At 36.4% G+C, this 18377-nt stretch overlaps 1 protein-coding gene across 2 annotated transcripts in view; it reads right to left on the bottom strand.

Moving 5' to 3' along the window:
• Window positions 1-18377, bottom strand: part of grm8a (glutamate receptor, metabotropic 8a) — a 189294-nt gene that overhangs the window by 63006 nt on the left and 107911 nt on the right. The gene's annotated exons all lie outside the window — the stretch shown is intronic.

The raw sequence follows: 18377 nt of genomic DNA, 5'->3' as shown, positions 1-18377 counted from the left end.
AAATGAAGAAAAAATTAAATAAAATTTTGCTAATAAAATTAATGCTTATAGATAACCCTAGTTTAAAACCTAATGAATTAATATTTTAGGGATGTACTGTAAACTACAGTTCAAAAGTTTGGGGTCAGAAAGATTTTATTTATTTATTTATTTATTTTTTAAGAAATTAAGAGCCTACTTTTATTCAGCAAGGATGCATTAAATTGATCAAAGATGACAGTAAATATATTTATGATGTTTACAAAATGTTTCTATTTCAAATAAACACTGTTCTTTTGAACTTTCTAATCATCAAAGAATCCTGAAAAAAAATGTATCATAGTTTCCACAAAAATATTAAGTTGTTTTCAACATTAATAATAATCATAAATGTTTCTTGAGCAGCAAATCAGCATATCAGAATGATTTCTGAAGGATCATGTGACACTGAAGACTGGAGTAATGATGCTGACAATTTAGCTTTGCATCACAGAAATAAATTATACTTTCGAATATATTCACATAAAAAACAGTTATTTTAGATCGTAATAATATTTCAATTTTCACAATTTTCCTGTTTTTACTGTATCTTTGATCAAATAAATGCAGCTTTGGTGAGCAAAAGAAACTCTTTTCCAACCACTGGGCAAACCAATAAAATCTGTACATAAAAGAAAAGTAAAACAACTAAAACAAGCAAAAATAAGTTTACAATTATGTGGTATGGAGCAGGTTTGTAAATACTGGATTTCATGCAGTCAAAATGACTCAAACATTTACAGCCTTTTGCTGCTGTGGACATAAAAGAAGCACTTTCCATCAAGCTCCATCATTCAAATCGCGTCTCCAGGTGCTTGACATCATTTATTCAAACTTAACACGACAGACTTAGAAAAATCAGGTCTTGACAGGCCATATTGAGGTGGACAGAGTCATATTTCATATTTAATGTAAGCTGTAATATCTAAGCAGCCGACCCTTCGAGAGCTCGATTATACCATTAACGTCCTGCACGGGGGTGAATGATGGACTTCCTCCAGGATGTAATCTCCTCCTTTTACAGTCCATTTAATGAGCGCCGGCGTTTCTCGTGTCATTGTGTGCTAAACAAATGCGGCTCCTTATACGTTCTGTCACAATGACAAATACTAATTAGCTTTAATTAATGCTCCTCACAATGGTAATCACCAATCTGCTGCGTTCATGCCTCCTCCGATCCATGATGATTGTGAGTTTATGCAATGTTTGCTTGTGTTACGCTACGGCGGAAGCGCTAATTTAGCCCATTTGCTGCCATTTCTAAACATGCGCCAGAGCTGTTTCTGTGATTTCTTTTTCTTTTTTTTTAGGCCATATTCATTATATATTTATGCTACATTAAGGCCAGATCGTGATCGCTACGACACTCAAAGTTCAATGCAAAGAGAGATATTTTCTTTTACAGAAATCACTTTAAGGACTACAGCTAACGGCTGGTAGGGACTACAACGAGCTTCTTCCCAGGTTAGTGACATCACTAACCCTAAAATTTACATAAACCCCGCCCCCGAGAGCACTCAACAAAGGGGGTGAGGCCATGTTGGGCTGCTTTAGAGAAGAGGAAGAGTTGTTGTAGTAGAGTGTTGTTGTCATGCCGGCATTTTACGCCGGACTGCTTCACAAACGAGGGTCAATTCAATGCTGGATTTGCACAAAAGATTAACATGACGACACATGCTAGTCGATGAGTTGAATCAACTCCACAGCAACTACATAAATTTATCCACTAACCATTCATAAACGTTCAGTTTCATTCTAAAAGTTGTAACTTCTTCCTGAGTCTCTCCATCAGTGTCGACTCTGGTTTGAACAATGTAAGGCTGAACACCGTTACTGACAATCCTCATTTTGGCTGTGTGAGATTCTCCAGCTTTGTTGTTGTTGAGCAACCGAAGCGTGAGCTGTTAAAGCTCCGCCCTCTTCTGGAAAGGGGGCCGGGAGCAGCAGCTCATTTGCATTTAAAGGGACACACACAAAAACGGCGTGTTTTTGCTCACACCCAAATTGGGGCAAATTTGACAAATAAATGATCTGTGGGGTATTTTGAGCTGAAACTTCACAGACACATTCTGGGGACACCAGAAACTTATATTACATCTTGTGAAAGGGGCATTATAGGTCCCCTTTAATACTTTTATTCAGAAAGGATGCATTAAATTGATCAAAAGTGACAGTAAAGACATTTATAATGTTACAAACGATGATGTTCTTTTAAACTTTCTATTCTTAAAAGGATCCTGAACAACAACACTCTAAAAATATTGGGTTGTTTCATCCCATGTTTGAGTCAAATATGGACACTTATTTAAAAATTTAAACCAAGGGTTGGGTTTGTCCATATTTGATCCAATGGGATGAAACAACCCAGCATTTTTTAGAGTGAACATTTCACGGTTTCCACAAACATATTAGGCACAGATAATAATCAGACATGTTTCTTGAGAATGATTTCTGAAGATCATGTGACTGATTTGTGAACATTCTGATGATCATGTGACACTGAAGACTAGTAATGATGCTGAAAATTCAGCTTCACATCACAGAAATAAATAACATTTTACAATATATTCACATAGAAAATGGTTATTTTAGATTGTAATAATATTTCACAATTTTCCTGTTTTTACTGTATTTTTTGATTAAATAAATGGAGCCTTGGCAAACAAAAAAGCTTCTTTCAAAGACAAACAAACAAACAAACAAAAAAACTCAACGACCACAAACATGGTAATATTTTTGAAAAAACACAACTATCAATGACATATATTTTTATATACCTCAGTTAACTCACTGCGACATGACAAAAACAGCAATAAACCATTTTGTTGCACTTCAACGCCGCTTGTTAGAAAAAGTAGCTTGCTACAAGAAAAGCTACACTGTTCTGAAAACAGCTAAGCTAGTGTCACGCTACCGAACCAATGTAGCAACAACACGAGGCACAGAGCAACTCACTGATGTCTCTCCAAATCTCTTTCCAAATGCAGAATGAGGCTTTTATGTGCCATAAATGGGAAAACATCAAAAGGCCATTGAATTAGCATTCCGGAGCTTGGTGGCTTTTCAATACACCAAATTCCTTTTACATTTTGTGCCTCTCCATTTATTCTGCGTTCAATGGCAGATGCAGCAGTCTTTGTGTTGCGCAGGGACACATATTCAGCTAAACGGTGAGGAAGAGAAACACTGGCTTTACTAAAGCTCATAAATTGATTGCATGGGCAGACATCAGCATTGCAGCATGTTGCGGGGGGAGCTGGAAGATTTTAGGCTTGACATGAGCAGCTCCGCCTACCGCTGACTAATACATGTGTCAAACTCGAGAAATTAGTCACTTCACAATTAATATGCATGAACGACTGCATTCAAATATGGACAGTTTATATTTAGTTCCGAAAGAACGGGAAGAATAACTGCGAAGGCGTCATGCACTCACTTGAAACCTTCAAAACAGTTCACTGCAATAATACTCGAAGTGTACAGCGACTTCTCTAATTGTTTAAAGCAGCCGTATGAAGTCATTTAAGCAGCTCGTCTGATGCAGCACGATAATAAAATGATCCATCTTAAATCAGGGACACGACGAGCTCCAGCGTCTCTGCTAATCTTTAATGATTGGATTTTCACTGCTTTATGAATCATGAATTATCTAATTGTATCCAACCTCGCGTGTCGCCACTCAAACACACACATGGGCTGGTTATGCTGTAGTTTTTGCCAGATTTTCAACCCCAAAAATGCAATGCAAAAATAAATCACGATGAGGTAATGCCTATTTTTTGGATAATCCATTGAATTAAATACCAAAATACCCCAAATAGTGACACTAATAGCATAAAATGGACCAAGAGACACTAAAAATGTCAATGAAGTGGATTTGTTACCAGTCAGTCTGTCGAAAACGGCTTTTTATATCAATTTTATATGAATTTATCTTTTTCAATAGCGTTTTTGCCAAATTTTCAACCCCAAAAATGCACTATATATTAAATCACGATGAGGTAATGCCTAGTTTTTAGACAATCTATTGAAATAAATACTAAAATACTCAAAATAGTGAGACTAATAGTATAAAATGGACCGAGAGACACTAAAATTGTCAATGAAGTGGTTGCCATCATTTTTTTTTTACCAATTTATCTTTTTCAATAGCATTATTGCCAGATTATCAACCCCAGAATTGGTTTGTATATTAAATCACAATGAGGTAATGCCTATTTTTTGGATAATCCAGTGAATTAAATACTCAAATACCTTAAAATAGTGACACTAATAGTATAAAATTGACCAAGGAAGAGACGCTAAAAGTGTCACTGAAGTGGATTTGTTGCCAGTCAGTATGTCCAAAATGGCATTTTACCAATTTATCTTTTTCAGTAGCATTTTTGCCAGATTATCAACCCCAAAATTGGTTTGTATATTAAATCACAATAAGGTAATGCCTATTTTGGATATTTCAATGAATTAAATACTAAAATACCCAAAACAGTGACACTAATAATATAAAATGGACCAAGGAAGAGATGCCAGAAGTGTCAATGAAGTGGATTTGTTGCCAGTCAGTCTGTCCAAAATGGCTTTTTATATAAATTTTATACCAATTTACCTTTTGCAATAGCCTTGTTGCCAGATTATCAACCCCAAAACTGGCTTGTATATTAAATCACAATGAGGTAATGCCTATTTTTGGATTTTTCAGTGAATTAAATACTCAAATACCCAAAAAAGCGACACAACTAGTAAAACAGACCAAGCAAGAGATGTTAAAAGTGCCAATGAAGTGGATTTGTTGCCTGTCATTCTGGAGGGGATGCATGTTGAGCCTTTTAAGCTGAATGCAAACATGAAATTCACAAACATTCATTTGGGCTCGAGTCATGAGACATACGCTTAATGGATATTTGATTCATTCCACATTAGTGCCTGTGTGACAAAGCATGTTTCAGGACGATAATGGCGCAGAATTCAACAGCACAATACTTATTACTGTGGCTTATTACACCATCCATTAAGCAACAAAATTGTGCCGTACTTTCTCGTGTTGAGAAATCTAACACTCTCCGAAATTAAGAACCACTGAGGTGGTGCTGCCCTGTTTCCCACCCTTCCTGAAGGGGCAGATATCAGGCAAAGCAAATAACGCTCAATAAAACGCAAGTATCAAAAAGGCTGTGTTATAAAATATCCATATTTAATGCTTAATATCTCATCTGTAGTATTGTTTCCCCATGGCGTTGACCTCCTCCGCTCTCTGCATGAGGTGATTCGGTCGTCAGTTCCTCCAAACATCAAGTGTGGGAGCGTTTCTCACTCATGAAAGCAGCACAGAAGCTCCGGGAATGTGTTTATTCAACATCACCACCCACACACGCTTCACAAAGGTGTTCGAATACAACCCGCATCCACCCACACGCGCGTGCCTGACGCCATGCGTTTCACACCAAATATTCACTGCCATACGCTGCCGTTCCACATGACCCGCTGCTGAGGAATGTAAAATGCATGAAGACCACGACAATCATTTTGATGCAGAGAATTTCTGTGCACTAAAGCAGGACTAAAAGGATTGAGTAGGGACCTCGATCGCTTGGACTGAACCAGAGACAGTCTGGATTGTGTAGAAGCCCATTTATGCCTAAAAGTAGATGAAGTACATTTGACATGCATAGTTTTATTTATATATAAAGTAGGAATTGTGAGAAATAGTCATAATTATGAGAAATACATTCAGAATTATGACATATGTCATAATTATGAGAAAAAGTCATTATTACAAGAAAAAAATTAAGATATAAAGTCACTTATGAAAAATAAGATCAGAATTGAGATATGCAAATAATAATTCGAAGAAATAAATTCAGAATCATAAAATAAATTTATAATTATGAGAAAGCCAATATTCTGAGATATAGAGAAAAATTATGAGAAATAAATTCATAATTATGACATATATAGTGAGTTATGAAAAATAATGTCAGAATTATGAGATATAAAGTCAGTTATGATAGATAAGGTTGGAATTATGAGATATAAAGTCATAATGGATAGTCATTATGAAAAATATATTTGGAATTATAAGATAAAAGGCCTCTTATGAAAAAATGTCTGAATTATGAGATATAAAGACATGATTATGTGAAATAATTTCAGCATTATTGGATATAAACAATTATTTAAAAAAGAAAAGGTGGAATTATGAGATATAAAGTAATAACTATGGAAAATAAAGTTGGAATTATGAGATAAAATCATATTTATGGAAAATAAAGATGGAAATATGAGACAAAGTCAATTATGAAAAATGAAGTCAGAATTATAAGATATAAAATCATAATGGAAATTCATTATGAAAAATATATTTGGAATTATGAGATAAAAACTCACTTGTGAAAGAAACTGAATTATGAGGCATAAAGGCTTAATTATGAGAAATTATTTCGGCATTATGAGATATAAAGACAATTATGAAAAATAAAGTTGGAATTATGAGACAAAGTCAATTTTGAAAAATGAAGTCAGAATTATGAGATATAAAGTCATAATGGAAAGTCATTATGAAAAATATATTTGGAATTATGAGATAAAAACTGAATATAAAGGCATAATTATGAGAAATAATTTCGGCATTATGAGATATAAAGACTATTGTGAAATATAAAGGTGAAATTATGAGACTAAGTAAATAATGAATAATTATAAGAAATAAGTTTTGAATGGTGAGATATAAAGTAAATTGTACACATGAACTGCCCCGTTTCAAGCTGACTTGGGTTCAGTTTGCTATTGTTCAATGCAAGTTATGTAAAAATAGCTTGTAAACCAACAAAACGAACCAAACTTTGACATCAAACACACTTGATCCGGAGCTGTGAAAGTGCCGTAAGTCTTTGCATCAGCATGAGTTTAGAGTGCTATTCCCTTTGTCCTAAAAAAATACTGTTAGTGCTTCTTTCAACACTCCATCATGGCTTTAAAAAAAGAAGAGTTTGTGTTTTGCAGCCCAGAGGCACAATGGAAATGGTGCTGCAGAAGACTTTGAAGTGGGGCATCTGGTAGAAATGAGCCTTAGACAACAGGGAAGGACATATAGCTCTTCACTCATGCTTGGTGAACCACGTCCAACTGGATTCTGAGAACAGGATTTTGGCGAATTAGGACAGTACCTTCTCTCGTAACATGGTGCCTTAACGATCCAGCTGAACAGTGATACTTGGTCTTGTTTGGAAGGGAAAGGCATTGAGGTAATGCTGAGGTCATGCTTGCTGTGTCGGGCCGGTAACTGATACAGCCGCCAGAGGCTTTGTCTATAGCATGGATCAATTGTCTTCAGCCTTTTAGGGAGATACCCTAGAATCTGAAGCGAGAGAAGTGACCGACAGTGGATTCCTGGTCATCATGGCCTCAAGGTCAGATCTCTACTATAAATCCCAGTAATAAATCCTTCTGTCCCATTCTCTTTGTTCCAGACACTGTCTTTTTCTCTCAAGTGTTGTGCTCACTTATCAATGAGTCAGAGGGATTTGTTTTGTCTGAGGAGTTCGACAGACTCTTTCTCACTCGCTGTAGAAACGCAAACCTGTGAAGATGTGCCGCTCCGACAGAAAAATCTCATTTCCCTGCATGAATCCTAATCAAGTGTCTAGCTATTAAAGCAGGCTTAGACTTGCCTGTGGAAAACAACCAGAAACAGACAGAAAGACAATTCATACAATGAAAAATATATGTGGAATTATGAGATAAAAAGTCACTCATGAAACAAAACAATCTCTGAATATAAAAGTATAATTATGAGATATAATTTCGGCATTATGAGACATAAAGACAATTATGAAAAGTGGAAATTCATAATGGAAAGTGAATATATTTTATGAAATAATAATATATACCATAATATATATTATGAAAAATATATTTGGAATAATGAGATAAAAAGTCACTTATTATAAAAACAGTGTCTGAATTATGAGATATAATGGTATAATTATGAGAAATAATTTTGCCATTATGAGATATAAAGGCAATTATGAAAAATAAAGTTGGAATTATGAGACAAAGTCAATTATGCAAAAAAAAACAGTGTCTGAACTATGAGATATAAAGATAAAATTATGAGAAATAATTGTGGTATTATGAGATAAAGGCAATTATGAAAAATAAAGGTGGAATTATTAGATATAAAGTCATAATGGAAAGTTATTATGAAAAATATATGAGGAATTATGAGAAGTTACTCATGAAAAAACAGTCTCTGAACATAAAAACAATTATGAGATATAATTTCGGCATTATGAGACAGTCAATTATGAAAAACAAAGTCAGAATTATGAGATATAAAGTCGTAATGGAAAGTCATTATGAAAAATTTATTAGGAATTATGAGATAAAAACTCACTTGTGAAAAAAACTGTGAATTATGAGATATAAAGGCATTATTATAAGAAATAATTTAGGCATTATGAGACATAAAGACAATTATGAAAAATAAAGGTGGAGTTATGAGATATAAAGTCGATTTTTGGTTCTCCAAAAACCTTTCAGTGAGCATTTCTTAAAAAAAGAACCATTTTTTTCTTTCATTTTAATAATCTGAAGAACCTTTTTCCACTATAAAGAACCTTTTGTGGATGGAAAGGTGTTGTGGATGTTAATTGTACTTCATGAAACCATCAATGCCAAAAAATAACCTTTATTTTTAAGAGTGCAGCACACAAATAATCAACATTTGTTGGTAGAAATTATTTCATTTAAAGGGATAGTTTACCTAAAAAGTTCAATTCTGGTATTTTTCCCCCCATGCAATTGTATTTAATGAGGTCTGGAGTGTTCAAGCTTCAAAAAAGCATCATAAAAGGGGTCCAAACGAGTCACTCTGAACCATACGAGAGAGGAACAGTCGTGACTTTGACTCTAGCTCTCTTTGAAAGTAGTAGAGATGCCTGATTCGTAACTGAATCATTCTTTTAAACCAAATCTTTTCAGTGAGCCATCTGAACCAGTTCACAAAAATGAATCATTCTTTTATGAATCGGACTGATCTGGTTCTCAAGTTCAACTCAATGAACAGCTCACTGGAGAGAACGTTTATGGATTAATTTAGTTTCTCATGGCGTTAGAGGACTTTAATTGTACTTTTGCAGTGCCTTTGCTTCCTTTTTAAAGCTTGAAAGGTTCAGTGCCTATTAATTGCAATCACTTGAAAAGACAATGACCAATGTGTACTTTTGAACGACAAGGGGGAGTAAATGATGAACATTCAAGTGAACAATTCTTTCAAGCACATGAAACATCAGTTTGTTCCTCAACTAAAGAGGTACTAGCCATTCAAAACAAGAGCTGCGGTTTACTGCGATTCTAGCTAAAGATCATGAACATGAATCCCAAACAGCAATAGAATCTAAAGACCAGGCACGCAACAAAAGCACACCTATATTATTACACGTTATGACTTTCTCTTAGAAGATATGAAAAATTAATCTCCATTATGACAGAATAACTGTGCATAACCGCTGCTGCTGCACAACTGAATATAGAGTGAGAATATTTCCTTTTCAGTGCATTTAATAAGACTGGTTGTGAATGTGCCATGACAGAAAGGGGAGAATATTTCGGTCGATTATTATTGAAACGAAGTTCTTCCCCCTCCATCTACAACGCTCTCTACCGTCACACCGTATGCTGATTTTTGGGGTGTAGATTTTGCTGCTCTGTTAGACTCACTATGCAATTCAAATATTGACATTTTAAGGAGCGTGCAATATTCTGTCAGGCTTGCAGTATGAGCTCTGATGAGACTGATTAATGAAGAGAATAGGAAAGAGGGAAATTATGTTACATATCATTTAGCAGATGCATTTGCAAAGTGACTTATAATACACAAATCTGCAGAGCAATGGGTCGTGATTCATCATTACCAAATCCTGCTTGACTGTTAGCACTGCATTGGGTTATAATGTCAGTTCTTTAAATATGTTTAACTAGGATGCACAGTGCCTGAACTACAGGAGTTTTTTTTTGCTAAAGGCAATATTTAAAGGATGCATGAAAAACAGTATGCAATTTTTCCACTTTTTTAAAGGGGTCCTTGATTATGATTTCACTTTTATTAAAAACTTTAGTTAGTGTGTAATGTTGCTGTTTGAGCATAAACAACATCTGCAAAGTTACGACGCTCAAAGTTCAATGCAAAGGGAGAATTCGCTGTTTAAGGACTACAACAAATGGCTGGTAGGGTCTACAACAAGCTTCTTCCCAGGTTAGTGACATCACAAACCCCAAAATTTACATAAACCCCGCCTGCACGCTACAAAGGGGGTGTGGTCATTTTGGGCTGCTTTAGAGAAGAGGAAGAGTTGTTGTAGTAGAGTGTTGTTGACATGTCGTCATTTTACGCCGGACTGCTTCACAAACGAGGGTCAATTCAACGCTGGATTTGCACAAAAGATTAACATGACGGCACATGCTAGTGGATGAGTTGAATCAACTCCACAGCAACTACATAAATTTATCCACTAACCATTCAGAAACGTCCAGTTTCATTCTAAAAGTTGTAAGTCTCTCCATCAGTGTCGACTCAATGTAAGGCTGAACACCGTTACTGACAATCCTCATTTTGGCTGCGTGAGATTCTCCAGCTTTGTTGTTGTTTTCTTAGTTTATCTAACTTGTGTTTCAGCTTGTTTAGCACACCAAAACCCAATTCTATACACCAAAACAAGTATGCACTCATTAAAGTGGAAGAAACATTACAGAAGAGAACACTAACCACTCTATTGGTGACTGTTAGGTTAAGGTTCGGGTTAGTAGAATAAGTTGACTTGCATTTTACATATTGTAGCTCATACTAAATGGCCTAAAAATGGACACATTTTTAAGTAATGTCAACTTTTTCTACATTTGGTAGTTCAATCAACCTACAGTATAAAATAGTGACAAAACAGAAGTTGAATTTTTTGAGTGTAGAAACATTAGCGCATTTCTAATCCCACAACGTTTGCAATATTCTTCTTATGCCGGGTTTAGACTAAAATTTTTGTCTGTTACAATAGTCACTGTGTCAGATTATGCGATTATGGCCCTGGTATTAAGATGTGTTTTAGTCGATCGGATCACAAGTAGACGAGGGAAACACATTTCTGTGTACACCTGGTGTTTTAATCCGTCTTTTTTTGTCCTCTTACAACCACTTCTGTCCTGATTTCTTCGAGGAGAGGGTCTATGGATGGGTAAATGTATAGGCTTTTTCAGATCTTTCAGATCACACAATTTACATATGACAGAGACATACAGAGAGCTTCGTTTCTGCTCTGATGAGCCGCAAGACCAGCCGAACGCTGTGAATGAGTGTTAAGGCCGGAACACACCAAGCCGACGCCGACGAACTAGTGGTGACGAAAGAAGACTGCGGTGTTGGCTCACGTCTGCAGTGTCTGTGTCCAAAGTTTCCCTGACACACCAAACCGACGCTCGACACCTGACGGCCAAGTAGCACGTCATTCTGCGCCTGCACAAGATGAAATGCATTTCCGTACCAGCAGGTGGCAGTAGCTGAACGGCCAATCAGAAGGATCAGATGGCTCAACGAGCTCCAACGCCGATTCAACATTTTGAATCGGCCGAAAAAAAGCAGATGAGGACCAACTTCAGCTGACGGTGCGGAACACAGTGAGAAAACTTAGTCGGCCGACGAACAAAAACTGCCCGACGGCTGACCGTCGGCTTGGTGTGTTCCGGCCTTTAGAAATCAGGAATGGTGAGAGAACATTGTGCTTGGTGTGTTTTTCATCTTCAAACCAAACTTGGGTCTTCAGACAAAGTTTAAATCCCGTCTGGCTAGCATGCCTCCCATAATGTTTACGCATTAGGTCAGTAGTGTAGTCTGTGTAGTCTAGTGTAGTCTGAACCTGGCATTAGTGATTTCTCTGCTTTCTCTGCAGGCTCTGATTTCTGCTTGATGGACAACAAAACAGACGAAAACACAAGCTTCAGCACTACCCCGCCTGCTTTGTCTGCAACACAAAGTCACAATTCATCTCACAAAAGAATATCAAAGCAGGACCTGTGTGTGAACCTTTGGCTCTTCATACTACTGAGACTCTGAGAGTCTGCTATGAAATAAAAATAGAGACACACTCGTAGACGGCCTTTGGATTCATAGCCCAATTACCCTGAGGGATCTTACGAATGTGGACTGTATCATGTATAAAGAATGTCACATCTGAAGAGATTGAAACACTGGAGACCATTAGGGTTTGATCACTGAAAGGAAAGAAGCAGAGACATAATAGAGCCGTCATATGCTATAGAGCAAAGAAGCTTTCAGAATATAAATACTAGCCTCCTGCTTACTAAATACTGCATACTATTTTAGAAAAATAGTGTGTAAAACATTATGCATTACGTAACTTGTACAGCATGAAAGTAACACCAAAATCATGGGTTCAATTTTCGGCAGATGCATACACTAATAAAAAAAAAAAAAAACACGTTGATTGAATGTTTAATGTACAAATATAGTAGCATGCTATTTTGTTGTCACTTGACAATATGTTTGTTACATGATTTCACAATGCATGTTTAATTCAGCGAGTGGCATTCAAATATACCAAATACCAAATCAGAATAACATGCAGTGTTCAAAATAAGACCAGGTGCATGTATTAACAAAGTTATAGGGTCAGTTTTGGCAGTCTAATAAAGTAATGAAGGTTTAGTGGACAATTGCTCACCATCACACTGAAGGTCAAGTCAAGCTTATTTAATTGTGGAAACAGTATTAAATGCAAAGTGCATTTAGAAAAATGAACTAGGTCAACCAGGTATGCATACACAAAATGAGCATATTATGCACAGAATACATTTAATATACTGCAGATTAGTGATTTGCATGATAACAGCATGAAGTTAGTGGCAAGATAAGGCTGAATATTCTGGTAGTGACACTTCCATGTGGTGTTTCCGTTTCCCAAGAGGAGGTTTCGTAATGGATGTGACATTGCATCCCTAGGGCCAAGGAGGGTTGGACTCGGAGGTCGTGATCCTGCAAACTAGACCACATATGCTCCACATCTTCAGGCTTGCATCTCATTCAGATTCAAACTACCATCTGAGACCGTCATGAAACTTTACAGTTACAGCCTGCCTTTTGAGAGCTCGGAGATTTCCCGCTGCTTTGTTTTCATGGACTCTTGGATTCTTTTTATTGTTGGGCCTGTTCAAACGCCATCTCCTGCACACTCGAATCTTTGCAGTATTCCTTCCCACTACCCATCCATCCTCTCTCCCTCTCTTTCTTTCTCTCATCGATGATGTGTAGCATATAGGCCACACATTTTATACCAGCATCTGAAGCAGCTCGTCTTTCCTGTCTACCTCCACGACCTGTTAAAACTCTCCTCATGTAAAAAACATCAGTGTGTATCACAGCTGAATATATAAAGCTCAGATAGAACTGAAGACATGCTCCACTACTTCTTCATCTTAACCTCTGCACACTTCTGAGATGAACCCTGCAACACAAACACCACGAGATCCTTTGAAAGAATAGTTTGGCCATAATTTAAAATTCACTCACTCAGCCTTATATTGTAAGAAATCTCTTGTGCTCACCAAGGCTAAATTTATTTGATCAAAAATTTAGTAAAATCAGAAATATTGTGAAAAATTATTACAATTTAAAATAAACATTTTCTATTTGGATATATTTTAAAATGTATTTTATTTATGTGATGTTAAGCTGAATTTTCAGCATCATTAATCCAGTCATCAGTGTCACGGTCTTTCAGATACTGTATATATAATGTACTGCCAATCTTCAAAAAACAACAAAAAAGCACAATAAATGTAGTTTAAAGTCACTGAAAACTTAATTTTATGGTTCTTTTTGGCTTTTTTTTTAGCTTGCCAGTAAAAATCACAGTCTACTTTCATTGTTTGAACTACAGCGGCTCAAACATTCTTCAAATAATCAGCTTTTGTGTTCCACAGAAGAAAGAAAATCAGATCAGAATGCAAATTTGGAACAACATGAAGGTGGGTAAATGATTTTTGATTGTGATTTTTCCATTTTGGGATGAACAATCCCTTTAATATGTAGCTTTCCTTTCCCAAAGCGAACCTCTTTTCCACCAAACCCTGGTGATGCTATGAAGTCTTCGAGCTTCTGTTAATCTACTCATGTCTCTGTGCCCCGGCCGTCTGAACCCAACATCGTTACGCAGAAAACCAGCAGACGTTAATCTCTACAGGACACACGGCGTGTTTACTTAAATCTTGAAGCACTGATCTCTGTTTGCCAGGATGCATTTGAACAAATGCCATTCTTGGTTTAGCTATGGTTATTTGTGAAGACAACACAGTGTGACCAAGAACAAGAAAAAGCGACCTGCGATAGCTGCGCTGGCATTTGCTTTAGTTTAATAAGGTCAAACAGTGAGCGCTTGATATCGGCAGACGCTCCGGCTTCCTTCCGTTCCCGTCGAGCGCCCGGCGTGTGAATTATTCCTTCCCTCCCACTGATATCCAGAGCGAAATATGACAGCTCTCAGCTGTCTGAGAAGCACCCAAGTGTAGATTCTGTAAAATCCCTCAAGCAAACTTGAACAAGGGAGATCGATGCACCATTCTGATTGCTTTTGCTCTACTGAGAGAATGAAAAAACAGCCAGACACGAGACAGCTGAAATGACAGCTCCGCACAGCGGTGCCGATGGTCTCATGGCTGCTGCACATTGGGGGAAAAGAGCTCTGAGCAGAGACCGTATGCACTAATTCACTTATAGGTCAGGCGCTTCAGGCGAACTGTGATCCTGATGTGACAGTATTGTGACTGTTAAGGCTACACTACTGTCACATCAGGTATAACAGTACTTCATGGTATGATAGTGAACATTTTGTGAATCCCAGGCAGTACCTGCATGGCGACAGTGCAGTTTGGTACTGTGACATGAAGCATAAAAAGTTCATGTTTAGGGATGTAGAAATGCAGCAATTTGGTAATGAAAATTGTAATAAAACGATTGTGTTACATTCACGCTCTTACAAAAGATAGGAGCATGTACTGTAACATTTGTACTTCAAATTGAGAACATGCTGCCAAATTTGACTTTGTGTCATTTTTATAAACATATACATATTTTTAAGTTAATTAAAAGACGATATATGGAAATGCAATTGAAAATTATGCTGAGATTAATGAGAATTGTGTAAGTATATATACTTACAATCAAGAAATTGAGGATATTCTGCTGTTTATTCTGCAAGGATTCACTAAGTTGATTAAAAAAACAGTAAATAAATTATAATGTTTTAAAAGATTTCTATTGTTTTAGAATGATTTCTGAAGGATCATGTGACACTGAAATAATGATGCTAAAAATTCTGCTTTGCATGACATGAATAAATTACATTTTAAAACTTTTTGTATCTGTTTTTGCGGCATTTTTTATTAAATAAATGCTAACACCATTTCTGAATTGAATCTGTTAGGCACATTCAGTGCTCAACTTGATGTTTTCCTTTATTCATATCTGATCTGTAATGTAACATTCATATAATTTTCTGTTCATTCATTCAAAGTGAGAATTTCAGTATTCATCCAACCCTAGAATGAAACACAAATGATTATGTTTAATACTTAAAGAAATAGTTCATTAAAAAATGAAAATTCTGTCATCATGTACTTATATTTACTTCATACTTTCCATACAGGTTTGTAACAACATGAGGGTGAATTAAAGGATTTAACTATATCTTTAAGGATAAGAGTTTGTTCAGATCCATATATGAGTGACAGTAACTGATCAGAATTAGAATCAGAAAGATTCCGATTCTGATTCAGATCCATAGTATGAGTGATAATAACTGATCTGAATCAGAATTAGAAAGATTCTGATTCAGATCCTGATTCTGATTCAGATCCATATTATGAGTGATAATAACTGATCTGAATCAGAATTAGAAAGATTCTGATTCTGATTCAGATCCATATTATGTGTGATAGTAACTGATCTGAATTAGAATCAGAAAGATTCCGATTCTGATTCTGATTCAGATCCATATTATGAGTGATAGTACCTGATCAGTATTAGAATCAGAAAGATTCCGATTCCGATTCAGATCAATATTATGAGTGATAATAACTGATCTGAATCAGAATTAGAAAGATTCTGATTCTGATTCAGATCCATAGTATGAGTGATAGTAACTGATGCTTGATTAAGCAAATATCACTAACTAACAATAGAGCAATAGTTCTGCAATAGAGCAATCAACAAAAACAACAACAAAACAAAACAGAAATCACTCAAAAGCCACTTCTTTACAAAGTCAGACCTTTATATACTGATCTGAATTAGAAAATTAGAAAGATTCTGATTCAGATCCATATTATGAGTGATAGTAACTGATGCTTAATTAGGCAAATACCACCAACTAACAATGTTCTGCAACAGAGTAACAAACAAAAACAACAACAAAACAAAACAAAACAGAAATCACTCAAAAGCCACTTCTTCACAAAGTCAGACCTTTATATAAAGAAGGAGACTGGATTTTCTGTCACCCTCCCACTATATATAATTTCACCTGCTCTTGTATTTTCCTTTCACACCAGTTAGCACCTCGGTTGTAATAGTGGATAAATGTCAAGAACCATGTACGCGGAGTGACACGACACAATTTCTGTGTTGTCAACATGCCAAGTGTTTGTTCTGCCTAAGCGCGTGTTTGCCGTTCTCTAAAACGAACACGCTGTTCAGCAGCTGCCGGCGTAACAGCCGATACGGAGCGTGAAGCATTGCTGCTGGCAACACACGTGAAATACAGACACACGTCCACATTATGCAAACTACATGCTCTGAACGCTAATCAATAATTCAAATGATTCTCTAAATTATAGAAACAATCTGCAAGCCAGGACGGTGTCTGATGTTTCTTATGCCTGACTTCCCATTAAAACAGCATTATAAGTTTGGCATTTGAAGGATGAAACGTCTGCCTTTATACGAATTACCCTCCCTTTAATTGCATTATTATAAGGCCAATATCACCAGCTACAGCAATTTGTAACATTCGACACAGCCTCCTATATGAAACAGACCTGTGATGGAGCTAGAGTCACAATAAAGTGAAAATTGTACTGTATTAAAGAGGTCCATATTATGCTTTTTTACATATTCAACACTCTTTAGTGTGTAATGTTGCTGTTTGAGCATGAAAAAGGTCTGCAAAGTTACAAAGTCAGTGGGAGTTATTCTCTATATCAGTGCCCCCTGAAACGCCTCCATTGTAGTCTTGAGATTTCTTACATCACAATATTCATCATTTAAATAATTCCCATCCATATGCAAAATAAAGGGGCGGGGCCTGGTTGAGTTAGTTAGTAGTGTGTTGAAACTCGTGGTTATGATAAGGGGCGTGACATTTCCCAAACACGCTCGAAGCGCTTGACCAATCACAACACACTGCCGACCAATCAGAGCACATTGTGCTTTCAGAAGGAGGGGCTTCATAGGAACTAAACAGAGCGTTACTGACAAACTGGGAAGAGAGGAGCTGCAAAATAAGAAACATAATGTGTTTTTTGAACATTCAAGCATGAAAACCTATTCTAGTAGAGCCCAAAAACAACGTCAATGGGGCATAATATGGTATAAATGTTTAACAAACTTTAATGGACATGAGAAAAGTTCTCCAGAAGAGTTCGATTGGACAGCTGGAGTAGTTTGACAGTTTGCGAATGAACCTAGATGTTTTCACCACCCGCTGCAGCGGCAGAGTTTCTAAACAAAGCAATGATGGATCAAATCAGGACACACACTATGACTAGATGTAGAGGATGACGCTTTGCAGACCGACTCTATTATTTCGCCTCAGGAAGGTGCAGAAAAAAGAACTTTTACTGAAGACACAAGTGCCTCTTTCTTGTGTAAATGTATTTAAATGCTTAACAACTATGCTGAAGAAGGACTGTTTTTATGCTAAATTGAACCAATATTTGGAACAAAAAAGCATGTTTTATGGAACAAAAAGGTAGAAAGAACACAGGAAATAATCAAATGCACAATACACCAATTCGTTTCTGACCTGAAGGCGATTAGACAAAAACACAAAATGCAAAATAATGTCCCGGAGCCTCTGTAACTTATCAAAAATATGGGAACTAAATTTCAGTTTTAGAGTTAGGAAAACATTACCACTGTATTAAAGGTACCAACAACACAAACAGCTTTAATTCACGCCCACAGGGTGTCATGACTAAGCAGAGTTTAATTACTTTATGGGCTTCAACAGTGCCACTGTACGCACTGAGAGAAAGAAAAGAACCTTGAATCCAACAAAGAAAAAATATGTTCAGTAAGAAAG

This window comes from Ctenopharyngodon idella, chromosome 4 (assembly GCF_019924925.1).
Source record: "Ctenopharyngodon idella isolate HZGC_01 chromosome 4, HZGC01, whole genome shotgun sequence".
NCBI classification, from domain to species: Eukaryota; Metazoa; Chordata; class Actinopteri; order Cypriniformes; family Xenocyprididae; genus Ctenopharyngodon; species Ctenopharyngodon idella.
The sequence above is the reverse complement of the archived record's forward strand: the minus strand, read 5'-3'. Positions and strand labels throughout refer to the sequence as shown.